The 14,022-nt window shown below is 42.9% G+C and overlaps 1 pseudogene; it reads left to right on the forward strand.

The window, feature by feature from the left end:
- Positions 1-2,824: 2,824 nt before the first annotated feature.
- LOC134815650 (26S proteasome regulatory subunit 8-like) lies at positions 2,825-9,302 on the forward strand (annotated as a pseudogene).
- Positions 9,303-14,022: the final 4,720 nt, after the last annotated feature.

Here is a 14,022-nt window from a genome sequence, read left to right on the forward strand (position 1 = left end):
AACTGAGCAAAATTTTTTTCCATAACTTGAGATTTTTAAACACCATTCACCATAATTAAAAATGGGAATATAACCTATAGGGGATTTTTTTTTACCCGCTTTGTGTTTAAACAAAGAATAATTTAAATTTTCCAATAATTTGAATTTCCCTAATCATAATTTAAAACTAAACCCCGATTCCGAATCAGCCCCCTTTTAAACATTCTTGACATTTTTTGAAAGGGGTTGATCCTCACGAATTTAAAAAACCTGGGCAGGGAAAATTTGAAAAAAAATAATATAAAGCCTTTAAGAAGGAGTTATATTTGTCTCAGTTAAAAAACCTCTTTTTGGGGTGTTAATTTATCAACGTTTTTTCCCCTCCCTGGGGTTTTTTTAAATTTTTAAAAAAATTTTGGGAATTTATTTGCAAACGATGGAAATACACCTCTCTCCCCCTAGTGAAGAAAACAATCCTAGGGCCGGTTAGGAAAATTTTTTCTTGCACCCAAAAAAATTTTTCATACTGTAAAACAGAACTGCCAGTCTGTAAAAGCCCTTTTAAAAATTTTCCGGGGAAAGAAATCCCGAAAAGTCCCTGGGCACTGGGAACGAAAAATTTTTTTCCCCAAAGGGGTTTCCAGAGTATTTATGAGGACAACTGCGAGTCACCTCGACTGGCTGGGGGGAAAATTTCAAAACAAATAACAGTGGGGCCCCCTATAAAAATTTTTCACTATATTTTAACATGATTTATGCCCCCGGGGGTTCCCCCAGCTTAAACGTTTTGGGGAAATTTTCGCGGGTAAAAACTCAAAAAACCAAGGGATTTTTGTATAATATAACGCATGCTTTCCCAAGACCGTTTCATAGCCACTCTCTTACTATCGCCGGGTCAATAGGGTTTTTAAACCCTTTAATTTTTTTCCCTTTTTTTCCCCTTTAAAATTTTAAGTAGAACGCGTCCAAAAAAATTGCCGTTAAATGACGAATTTTCTTTAAAAGTTTAATCACTGAAGGTTAGGGGCGTGCAACTGCTTTGGGTTGATCTTAAAGTTGGCTGGACATCAACCTTAATATAATGTCTAAAAATTTAACCCTTTCTAGTAATTTCACATAAATTTTAAACATTGACGAAATGACTTCATGATTATTATTATGATACGGGCCAATTTTGCCCCTCCCTCGAAATATAACGTCTCACTGTATTTTAATGTTGTAATTATGCAGGTCGAGTATAGTGTTCGCATCTATACCCTCATACCAGATACTATTATGAATAGTTGCCTGTTGCGTTACCAGTTACGCAATGTATGTACAAATCGATACTGGAACTTGAAAGTGTTTAATTAAGATAAGCCAAATGTGTCTCAGGAGTTGCCATGGGGGGACTTCAGATTGTGGAACAAAGGAATTTGTTTTACGATATTTTGTGCGTTGAACGAACTTTCGGAACCCAAGAATGCTAGGTCTTAACATATTAAAGATTGCGTCACTCAATCGATGAATACTTTCATATTCCACCACCTGAAGACACCCAAGTACAAGTGGCAGGATGCAAAAATTATTCTCAGTCGAAAGTTTCGGCCAGGACGACTCTTCGGTAAATTCATAAAGTTTTTAGCCGTCTCCAGCTCCGAGGCAGATGCTTATTTTGTTGAAATTTGAACTTAGTTAACTTCAGATGGAAGTCGAAGAAACTCGGCCCAAGGATGGATTGAGAAAACTATTACATAGCCAAAATAGAAGAATTGCAGAGTGTTTTGAGTGAGAAGTCGCAAGATGTCAGAAGGTTGGAAGCTCAACGAAATGAGCTCAATGCTAAAGGTAGGAGTCTTTTTCCTCTCATTAATTACTGTGTCTCGGTTGAAAATACAGTATAATGTAGCTCCTCATTTCTAGTGCTAGGCTTTTTAGATTGTTTAAACACATAATTTGCAAAATTCAGTAAAAGGACACAAATTTTCACTTTTATATAACTATTAAACAGTGAATATAGAGTTTTCTAGATGCTTTCGTGTCCCTTTTAAAAAAAAAAGTTAAAAATTTTAGTGAGAATTTGGGGGGAGGACTAATTTGTTTCAGGGGGCAAAGCTCTTACTTTTGGTGAAGGGCTCAAAACCAAAGGGCAAGAAGAAAGTGTTAGTCAAAAGGGTTTGGGTTTCCCTCATCCCGTTTTAAAAACTATGACACAAAATCATTCAAAATTTCAGGGGTTGGATCATTTTATCAGATTTAGCTACAAACTTCAAATAAAATTACCTTTTTGTTAAGCTAAATTTCATCAACATATTTAAAATATTGGGAGTACATCCGGGCGGTAAAATTCCCTCGTTGATTTTGAAAAAGATAAGAGATAGTCAAATAACCCCCCAAACTAAGAAATAGCCCTCCGAAAAAAGACGTTAAACCCTCCACAAGATCCCACCCATAAAAATAGACCCCTAGTCAGCTTGGGGATGGTTAGAAAAGGGTTTCCCGATTCACTTATGAAAAGGTCGGGGGGTCTTACAAACAGATCAAAAAAAATTTTTAAAAGGGAAGTATTTTTTCAAATATTCCCCATTCCACCAACTTTGAGTTTTTCTCCCCAAACCTTCGTTGTATCTATTTATAGGACTGTTTTATTAATTCACCTTTTCTATAAATGTATAATCTCATATTGTAAGGGGGGGGGGGGGGGGGGGCAAAAGTAACGTTTTCATAATTTTGATTTAACAATTCCCGAATGATGGTGAAAAAGAGTCAACCCAGGCAAATACCCGGGGGGGGGGGGGGTAGGGGGGGGGGCAGCCCCCCCGGAAAAAAACGAACCCCAAAAAAAAAATAAGCCCCCCCTGTCCCCATGGTCCCTGGTAACTGGGGTTTGTTTATGACTGCGTCAGTCAAAAAATTTGAACTGTGGAATTTGTAAATAAATGTCATTAAATCCAAGCAAACTTCTAAAGGGCTTTTATAATTATAGTCAATTTGTCCCCCTAGACCGTAGAAATAAAAATCTTTAAAAACGAAGAGGCCTGAGTAAGGGCCCTTTAAAAAATGATTGAGAAAACAGATTTTCCCGTTTTGAGGTTTCCAAATTTTTCGGAGTACTTGATTCTTTTCAAACCCATTTTTTTGCTGTCCTAAAAATTTCTTTAAAGCCAAAAAACGTCTAAAACACCCTGTTTTTGCAAAAAATTTTTCCCGGGGGTGCGCCCCCCCAAACCCCCGCCAAGGGCTCCGGGCCCCCACCCCCCTGAGGGCTGGCCCCCCCGAAAACCCCCCACAGCTTTCTCCTCGCAAAACTTGAGGGGCGCGTCCTCGCTTCGCTCGCCGACCGCCCCCCTCAAAGAAAAAAACCTGGGGTACGTCCCCCGGTATACCAAAAAGAATTAACCTTTAATCGGGGAATCCGTGACGAAAACTTTTAAAGGGCCCCGTATGTAACGTTACTTTTGCCCGATGTTTGGGCATATAAAAATGAAAACTTTACAACCTAAGTAGCATTAAGTGTTTAAAGTTCTACTCTATTTTAAGGTCATAGAACACCTGTAAAGCATCCCCAACTTTTTGAAGCCCTGGGAATAGAGCAGCCCCAAAAAGTGCTTTTTGAAAGGACCTCCAGGAACAGGGAAAGACGTTACTTGCACGTGCCCGTCCGCAATTTCAAGTGTACTTTCCCCTCAGAGTCAGTGGGTTTAAACTCGTCCAAAAATTCATTGGAGAAGGTTTTGCTTTCTGTTTTAATTTTTTTTAAAACATATTTTTTTTTCCCCACCCCTGACTCAAAGTCCGAAGGGCCCAAAAAAGTCAAGGACAAGGGTTACGATCGAGGGTTTTTTTTTATATGGGAACTTCGAAAGTTTGTGCGGGCGTGCGTGCTGCCCTCGCCCCCATGTCGACAGTCAAGTTATCGCCCACGTGTCTGCCTGCGCCCAAAATTATTTTTTCGCGAAACATCGAATTTAAACAATTTTTGGCGCCGGTGCTGAAAAGTTCAATTTTTGTTTAAAATTTTCACCCTGTACCAACCCCCTAGGGACAAATTTATAGCATTGTATTAAAATTTTTTTGATTAGTATTACTATTTTTGCAAAGATCCGTGTCAGGGGTTTCATAAAAAATAAACAAATGGTTACATAGAAAATGGGAAAAATACACATTTTTAAATTCAATATAGAATTTAAAATCAACTGGGGGCGCTCGGCCCCGTCTCTCCCCCCATAATCGCGTGCTTTTTAAACCGCAAAGACCCGGGGTCCCCCGGTGTTAAGGGTTTTGATAAAAACTTCCTCCCGGATTTGGGAAAAATTTAGCGGGGGCCCTCCACAAAAGAAAAAACGGCCGCCCTTTCCCCTTTTTTAAATCTTTTAAAAACTTTTTGATTTCACAATTTCAGTCCCGTATGGTAGTTGCATTCGAATAAAACGCTCTAGAATATTCTTTCCTACCGAAGTGTACGGAGATAATTTTGCTTAATAAAGGCTGCAAACTCAAAACATATTCCATGCAAATTTTCATACCCCCCACTCTGGGTAAATTGGGGAATAAAATTTTTACGAAAACTGTTTAAAATTTGGGAAAAAAAAATACTCTTCAAAAATTTTAGGTTCGAGGATGGGGCAAGAATTGTTTCTTTAAAGGCGAGGGAAGCAAGCGCAGTTTCAAAAACTTGAATTTTTCAAAAACATTTGCCTTCCCCAAAAATTTCATTTTTCCCGCTTATGTACAGCTTTTATTTTTATCCATTTTAAAATTTTCCTTTCCTTTCCCCCTTTTAAAAAAGGGCCTACTTTTGGGGCCCCAAAAAGGGTCAAAACCCGCTAAATTTTCCCCACATTTCACTGGGTTTTTTTTCAAGAACCCGCCCCCATCTATTATTTTCATGGATGAGATAGATTCTATGGATCATCTAGACTTGATGCCGGACACGGGAGTAAGTTGAAAATCTTAAAAAATAAGAAACAGTAACACAATCACGATAGTTCTTGATGAACCCGTGACAATTACGTCAGATGCATCTTTTTCAACTAGCAAAATAGGCCTCGTTCAAATGAAAGCAAAACGTTTCAACAATTAGTAATGCGCAAAGGCGCGCGCGAAGGGAAGTGTTCCGCTTTTGTCCTCGAAACTTCCTTACAATGGCCCCGATTCTTGATCATTTGCCATCTTTTAATAAATAAACTTAACATGCTACTACTGCTCAGGTGACAGTGAAGTACAGAGAACCATGTTGGAGTTGTTAAATCAGCTTGACGGTTTCGAGGCTACCAAGAACATAAAGGTAAATTTTTCAATAACGCCCGACGCGTACGGTATTTGTCATGGCTGATTCACGAGTGGTATCAACTTATTTTCCATGTGCCTTGTTACATCTACTTATGTTTATTCCGTAGGTTATCATGGCTACTAACAGAGTTGATATTTTGGATGACGCTCTTTTGAGGCCTGGTCGAATTGACCGAAGGATAGAATTCCCACCCCCTGGTGAAGAGGTAATAAACATTTTCTGAATGGCTGATACTTAACGATAGATCTGTATAAAGTGAAAACAATTTAATTTTATGAAGATAAATTGCTAATGTCCCAAAACATAACTTGCGAAGAAGAAGTCTTCAAGCGAGTTAAAATAACAAAAATTACTTCGTCGCCTTTTTGGGACACGTGTATAATGGGGGGGGGGGGGTGTCACGTCCGTCTATGTCCGCTTGTCTCATAGAATCCAAAAAGGACAGGACATAGGCGGACATAGGCGGACATAGACGGACATAGGCGGACATAGACGGACATAGGCGGACATAGACGGACATAAGCGGACATTAATGGACACCTAAATTGCTAAATAAAATTTTGCTGTTATAGGGGGATCATGTTTTTTGTCCGTTCGGTACCCTATATTTTCAAAACAGACAAAAAATAGAGCGGACAAAAATGGACAAAAACGGACAAAAAGTGAAATAACATTTAGATGCTTCCTCCTCCTACTCTTCCTCCTCCTCCTCCTGGGTCTTCCTGATCCTCCTCAGTCCTCTTCCTCCTCCCCTCCTCAGTCCTCCTCCTACTCCTCCTCCTCGTCCTCAGTCCTCCTCATCAGTCCTCAACAGTCCGACAAAAACGGACAAAAATGGAAATAACATTTAGATGCTTCCTCCTCCTACTCTTCCTCCTCCTCCTCCTGGGTCTTCCTGATCCTCCTCAGTCCTCTTCCTCCTCCCCTCCCCAGTCCTCCTCCTCCTCCTGAGTCCTCCTCCTGGGTCCTCCTCCTGGGTCCTCCTCCTTCTCTTCGTCCTCCTCCTCTTCCTCCTCAGTCCTCCTCAGTCCTCCTCAGTCCTCCTCCTCACCCTTCTCCTCAGTCCTCCATCCTCCTCCTCAGTCCTCCCCCAGTCCCCCTCCTCCTCCTATTCAGTCCTCCTCCTCCTCCTCCTCCTCAGTCCTCCTCCTTCTCAGTCCTCCTCAGTCCTCCTCCTCAGTCCTCCTCCTCCTCAGTCCTCCTCCTCCTCCTGAGTCCTCCTCCTCCTCTTTCCTCTCAGTCATCCTCCTCAGCCATCCTCCTCAGTCCTCCTCAGTCCTCCTCCTCAGTCCTCCCCCTCCTCTTCATCCTCCTCCTCTTCCTCCTCGGTCCTCAGTCCTCCTCCTCAGTCCTCCTCCTCATCCTTCTCATCAGTCCTCCTCCTCCTCAGTCCTCTCCCAGTCCCCCTCCTTCTCCTCCTCCTATTCAGTCCTCCTCCTCCTAAGTTCTCCTCAGTCCTCCTTCTCATTTCTCCTAAGTCCTCCTCCTGAGTCCTCCTCCTCTTCCTCCTGAGTCCTCCCTCTCAGTCATCCTCCTCAGCCATCCTCCTCAGCCATCCTCCTCAGTACTCCTCAGTACTCCTCAGTCCTCCTCATTCTCAGTCATCGTCAGTCTTCCTCCTCAGTCCTCCTCAGTCCTCCTCAGTCCTCCTCCTCCTCCTGGGTCCTCCTCCTGGGTCCTCCTCCTGGGTCTTCCTGATCCTCCCCAGTCCTCTTCCTCCTCCCCTCCTCAGTCCTCCTCCTACTGCTCCTCCTCGTCCTCAGAACTCCTGATCCTCATCAGTCCTCAACAGTCCTCCTCCTCCCCAGTCCTCCTCCTCCTCCTGGGGCCTTTTCCTGGGTCCTCCTCCTGGGTCCTCCTCCTCCTGGTTCCTCCTTCTCCTCCTCAGTCCTTCTCCTCCTCCTCCTCAGTCCTCTTCCTCCTCTTCCTCCTCCTCCTCCCTCTCAGTCATCCTCCTCAGCCATCCTCCTCAGCCATCCTCCTCAGTCCTCCTCCTCCTCAGTCCTCCTCAGTCCTCCTCAGTCCTCCTCCTCCTCCTGGGTCCTCCTCCTGGGTCCTCCTCCTGGGTCTTCCTGATCCTCCCCAGTCCTCTTCCTCCTCCCCTCCTCAGTCCTCCTCCTACTGCTCCTCCTCGTCCTCAGTCCTCCTGATCCTCATCAGTCCTCAACAGCCCTCCTCCTCCCCAGTCCTCCTTCTCCTCCTGGGGCCTTTTCCTGGGTCCTCTCCTGGGTCCTCCTCCTCCTGGGTCCTCCTCCTCCTGGGTCCTCCTTCTCCTCCTCAGTCCTTCTCCTCCTCCTCCTCAGTCCTCTTCCTCCTCTTCCTCCTCCTCCTCCCTCTCAGTCATCCTCCTCAGCCATCCTCCTCAGCCATCCTCCTCAGTCCTCCTCCTTCTCAGTCCTCCTCAGTCCTCCTCATGAGTCCTCCTCCTCCTCAGTCATCCTCCTCAGTTCTCCTCCTCCTCCTCCTAGGTCATCCTTCTGGGTCCTCCTCCTCCTCCTCCTCCTGGATCTTCCTGATCCTCCTCCTCCCTCTCAGTCATCCTCCTCAGTCATCCTCCTCAGTCATCCTCCTCAGCCATCCTCCTCAGCCATCCTCCTCAGCCATCCTCCTCAGTACTCTTCAGTACTCTTCAGTCTTCCTCCTTCTCAGTCCTCCTCAGTCCTCCTCCTCAGTCCTCCACTTCCTGAGTCATCCTCCTCAGTCCTCCTCCTCCTCCTGGGTAAGTTAAAGCTATTAATAGCTTTAGTGTGATTTTGTACAAAATTATAATACATAGAAGTTGCGAAAAATTCTCAAAATGTTTGTCCGCTAATGTCCACCAATGTCCGTCCGAGTCCGCCAATGTCCGTCCGGGTCCGCAAATGTCCGTCCGGGTCCGCAAATGTCCGTCTGAGTCCGCCAATGTCCGTCCGAGTCCGCCAATGTCCGTCCGTGTCCGCCAATGTCCCAAAAAACACGTCCGTTGTCTCATAGAATCCAAAAAGGACAGGACATAGGCGGACATAGACGGACATGACACCCCCCCCCCCCCCCCCCCCCTATAATGTATATCCTCTAACTACCGAGACCGTTCGTTTAGGCTCGTATGGACATTTTGAAGATACATTCTCGGAAAATGAATCTAACGAGGGGAATAAATCTTAAGAAAATAGCAGAGCAGATGTCAGGATCGTCTGGCGCTGAAGCAAAAGTAAGTACGACCTTTGACTTCATACAGAATAGTTAGATGGTTTAATCAATAACTGATCGATCTCTTGAAATTTATGGTCTGTTAGAGATCCCTACTTTATCTTGCGGAAAGAAAGATTTCTAATACTGAGTTTCTTTCCAGGCAGTATGTACTGAAGCAGGAATGTACGCTCTCCGAGAACGCAGAGTACATGTGACTCAAGAAGATTTCGAGATGGCAGTTGCTAAAGTCATGCTGAAAGATTCAGAAAAAAACATGTCTATCAAACAATTGTTCAAGTAGCTGCAAATCTGCCGATCTATCTTTCAGAAACGTTGCTGTCTTTTTTAGGACTGTCCTAAGTTGCTGATAGAATTTGAGCGTTTTAAATTTAAAGTTTAGCACTGACCCGACCATCAAGTCCTTGCAATCTTGTGTTGTCAACAGACAAACTCCCTTTTCAAAATTGTCGCTCATTCAGGCTTAAGGGAAATGGCTATGTTCTAAGTACTTCAGGATGCAAATAAAACTCATTTCTAGCTTAAATAATGCCCCGGCCTAATTGCACTCCAATATCAGTAATTCGCTGAAACGGCCTTGACAAGGGACATATTCAACAAGATAATATTATAAAATGAGCAGCTCTTATACTCAGAAATGGTGTGGGTATTTTGTACTAATTATATGTCGGTTTGTCAGTATATTATATGACCCGCAATGAAAGTTTTGAGATAGAGCCTCTATAAAATAGAATATATTGAGCAATGCTTTTTTGAAAGGAAGTCCAAAATATCAATGATTGTACTGGTTACAATAACACTATATTGAAGTAGTGCAAAATTTGAAAGTTATTTGTATTAAATAGTTATACAATAATTGTAAGTGGACTGTTTTATTTAGTTCCAAAGGTGTATCGTCCAAGACATATCTTACAAATGCACGGATTTGGAGTGTTTAGACTTGGGGCAACATCATCAATCATGATTCATGATTCATGATAGTGTCTTATCCTTTTTGTACAAGGCACATATGTTTGGCCTTTCTTGAACGGTTAAATGCTATTGCTTGCGATTATCTATTTTACAAGTCATTAGAAAATGTCTACTAGAAATTGACGTTAGACCGCTAGACCTACCTGGTCCAATTCTAGCTTAATTCAGCACAGGAGAATCGGTGAAATTTCTTAAGATGTAAAATAACTGCGCTCCAATCACACGACATTAAATGCAAAATATAAGCGGGATTATGACTGTAACCAGTAATCACGAGACTAAATTTAGCACTTTCTCTGTTTAGTTTTGACAGACAGTGCAAAACCTCAACTCTGAACCTTATACCGACTCCCTATTTAGCTTATGCTAAAACCCTTAAACGAGAAATCGATCAACTTCCTTACATGGTCGTGCCACGTGACCGAAACAGTTTTTTGTCGATAACTCGCCAGCGGGCATTTTAACCCCAATTCATGGATTGGGCGACATCTGTCGGACAGCGACATCTGTCCGAAACTGAAAGCTGAATTAGGGTTTTCGGACAGATGTCGCTGTCGGACAGGAGTCGTTTTTGGCGACATCTGTCCGAATTTCGGATCATATTGTAATTTCGGTTCACATTCGTATTTCACAAGCGCACGGGTAATCTCGTGACGTTCTAAAGCTGATGTGATCCCTTAAGATCTGATCCATCGATACGTGATTGACCTCTACCGACAACGAACCAATGATGCTCTGGGACGAACAGACTCGTCGATCTTTCCTTTGGGGGACTCCTAAGAACGCAGATCATATGGTGGACGCGGAGCATTGGGTAGTCGACGGTACCTTCAAATCCGCACCTAATCTCTTCCATCAGCTCTTCACAGTCCATGGCCTCTTCCCTGACGGCTGGCACCTCCCCCTCTTCTATGGACTCCTTCCTGGAAAAACGACGACCCTCTACCGCAACCTGTTCGAGGAGATAGACACCTGGGCTTCTGGGGGCTACCAACCACAATCCATCCTCATGGACTACGAGCTCGCCATTCACAACGCAGTTGCCTTCCGTGTGGCCCTCCACTACCAGACGAGGATGTAACTTCCACTACAAGAAAGCCCTCCTGAAGCATGTAAAGCAGACCAACATCTGGGAGGAGTACCTGACTCCAAACTCTCCTGTTCGGGATTTCTTCGCGATGACTGGAGCGATTGCCTACGTACCGGAGACTGACGTCCCTCGAATCTGGAGACACCTGAAGCCCCTCCTTCCTATAGACATGGCTCAGTTTGCTTCATACTACGAAAACACTTGGATCGGGACATCAACCACCAATCCTAACTTCGCTCCCCACATGTGGAATCAACACGAAGCTGCACAGATGAGGATTCCTCGCTCATCCAACATCGCAGAAGGTTGGCATCACGGATTCCATTCATTTTCAATGCTGTCCTGCTCGAAGCCCACAGTTTGGAAGTTCCTTGATTGCCTTAAAGCAGAACAAGCCCTTACAGACATGAAGAAAACCAAAAGAGACCTGAGACAGGCGGGAACTACCTGAGCCACGTGCACCCAAATGGATCCGTTATGATCGACAACTTCAGAGAATTGTAGATGATTACGACAACTACAGCAACCCTATGGATTTCCTTAAAGCTATCGGAAATTTGACTATGCTTTAGATTTGATTCTGTGATATTGTATTATATTGAATTAATTTATAACATTTAAATAACATTGAAACTATTGTCCAATTTATCGACATCAAATGAAAAATAAACTGTGGTAGTAAACCTATGGCTCAGATCATATCTCAAATTGGACATGTTAGTATACAATTTAGGCAAGTAACAGTTTAGATCATGTCTCAAATTGGAAATGTGTCGTATTGAAATCAGGTCACAATTTCGGACAGATGTCGTTTTTTTCTGGTACCCTGATTCGGACAGATGTCGCTGTCTGGACAGATGTCGCTGTCGGACAGGAGTCGTGTTACCAAATTCATGTGGGGTGATTCGGGATCATCGTTCAAAAATACATTAATCATTAGTAGGTTTCAAGTATCGGGACCATTTTGGAAACATCTCAAATGCCGATTGTAATAGAGTGATTTAGCCGTATAGCCTAATAGTAATAGCGCGCAAGCAACAAGTGCGCAGCCACTTTTTCCTTGCCTCAGTGCTCAGCCTGAGAATCTCCGGCGTCATGATACACGTGACATTATCTCAACTGATATTTTTAAATTATTCAGTTTAACTGTGATAAAAGCCTTTCCATTTTCAAACAAACAAAGCATATGACACACTATGCAAGTTACTGAGTATACATCAGCCGACAGGTGCTGAAAATTAAATATATAATGCCTACTGGTGAGACAGCAGGCATAATGTCGATCTGAGGGGCTAACCCTCCACCAGGTCGTGATTAACTCCCAAAAATTCCGCGGCTCAATTCCCCAACTCCATAATTGCGCGGCTTTTATGTTACTCTATATATGTAAATATACGTTTCGCATGTGTTACGAGGCAGTAGACCCCCCCAGCGCATTTTATCCCGATCCATGACTCAAAGTGCCGAAGGCACAAAAGCAGTCACAGGACAAGGGTTAGCGAACGCGTTTTTTTTTTGTATATGGTAGCTTTGCGACCGTACCTGCGAGCGTGCGAGCGACCGTACCTGCCTGCACACACTGTAATCGCCCACGTGACTACCTGCGCAAAGTTATTTTGCGGAATACTCCAAATTAGCTAATTGTTGGCGCGCGGCGCTGGAACTGACAAGTACATTGTTACTTTCACCCATGTACATATCCCACTATACTAATTGATAGCATACTATTATTATTTTGAGTACATATACTATTTTGCACACATCCTGTCGGGGTGTCAGGTTGCATAAACAATAAGCATATGGTTTTTAAAAATATACACGATTTTCAACTTCAATATGGAATTATATTAACTTGGTGGCGCTCGGCCTGTCACTTCGCCATCTCTGCATACTTATAAACAGTAAAAAACTGGGGTCCCCAGGTTGAATAGAAAATGATAAAATACGCCATCACGGATCGGGAAACTTGAGCGGCCATGCACAAAAAAAAGCGGCCCGCATTTCTCTTGTTTGGAGTTGATTGTCGCGCGCATTTTTTGGAGTTGGGTTACATCTTGGTGACAGGTAGTGTTCATAGACATCGATCAAAGATATGGCGGAGTGACAGTCTGAGCGCCGCTCAGCAGCTTCTTCAGAGTCCCACGTGGGGGCTGCCGCACCTACATTGTTCAAAAGATTAGGTCTTGTGACGTGAGAGTATCCGAGTGCTATGTGACGAAAAGATATAAGTGTGCGTTGCGTGTCATTTTTAATCGCCAGCGTATTATAATATTAGTATAATATGAATATTGCCATTTCAGAATCATCCTCATTTTGGCTGAGCCTTGCTAATGCTATATGCTACATTACTTTACACTCGAATTTTCTAATTTTTTAAGAATAATCTCGAAGATCGAGTGTAAAGTGATTTAGCACGCTCGATCGACTAGCCAAACCTTGTTATCAAGCCGCATGGTCAAGGTTCGGTGAACGGTAGTTAAAAGCGCTTAATATAAGGGACATAAATATGTTAAGATCAAGTGGTAGAGCAACATCATGTACAGTAGTTCCCTGGACCTTGACTGCGGCTTCGTTAACAAGGTTTGGCTTGTAGCCGTAGACGGTCCGCAGTAGTCCCATTATATTATTGATTGTATATTACCTTAGTATTGCTGTAGTTGTACAACTACTACAGAAATAATCCCGATAACACTCGGCCTCTGCCTGATCCAGAGAATGTTACCATTTTACCTTCACACAGACATCGAACGCTGTATGAAGATGACGATTAGACCTCGTTATCAGTTATGCTTCAGTTATATTAGGAATTTAGTTAAAGTTCGGGTCAAAGTAGAGAATTAGGGCCTTGAATAGCTTCCCAGTCCCGCATATATCCTAGGGCCATCTAGAGAACGTGTTTTAAAGCTAGTCAGTGTCACGTGATAGCCGATTTTAGAGTGATTAATCATCAACCAATTTTGGCATCGGTCGTTCCTTATTAACCATTTAGTTTGACAATTCATGCTTATGCTTATAAGTGTTACACTAATGACTAACACTGTTAGTCATTAGTGTTACTGTTAGTTTTACCTTGAGTATATCAATAATAATCATTTGAATTTGATAGTTAAAGCCCGTTTGAGCCAGCATCGACAGTATAAGTATTGTGAAACTGAAATTCAGGCTAACGACACTGAGTCTGAAACATGTTTAACTTGTTATTAATCATTGTCAATGTCATCAACACTCATCAATTAATAAGCTCTCCAGGTTTAGCCTGAGGCACTTTTATGATTAACTGCAAGATCGGTCGCAAGTGGGGAGTATAGCCAGTTCCTCGCAAATAAGCATGCAATGTTCTTTCTTTCCCGTACATTTTAGTTCAATCTTGTGCTATACATGTTGATTTTAAATGTCATAGGCTAGGCTGTACTTCATTATTGAAATTTCTGGCACTGCAAGTTAGTTGAATAAACAATAACTTGATGTAATGAATAAAATCAGAATCAGAACTGTCAGCCCCACAAGTAGTTTTATTAAA

The sequence above is a fragment of the Bolinopsis microptera genome, chromosome 1 (assembly GCF_026151205.1).
Source record: "Bolinopsis microptera isolate Bmic1 chromosome 1, MBARI_Bmic_1.0, whole genome shotgun sequence".
Taxonomy (NCBI): domain Eukaryota; kingdom Metazoa; phylum Ctenophora; class Tentaculata; order Lobata; family Bolinopsidae; genus Bolinopsis; species Bolinopsis microptera.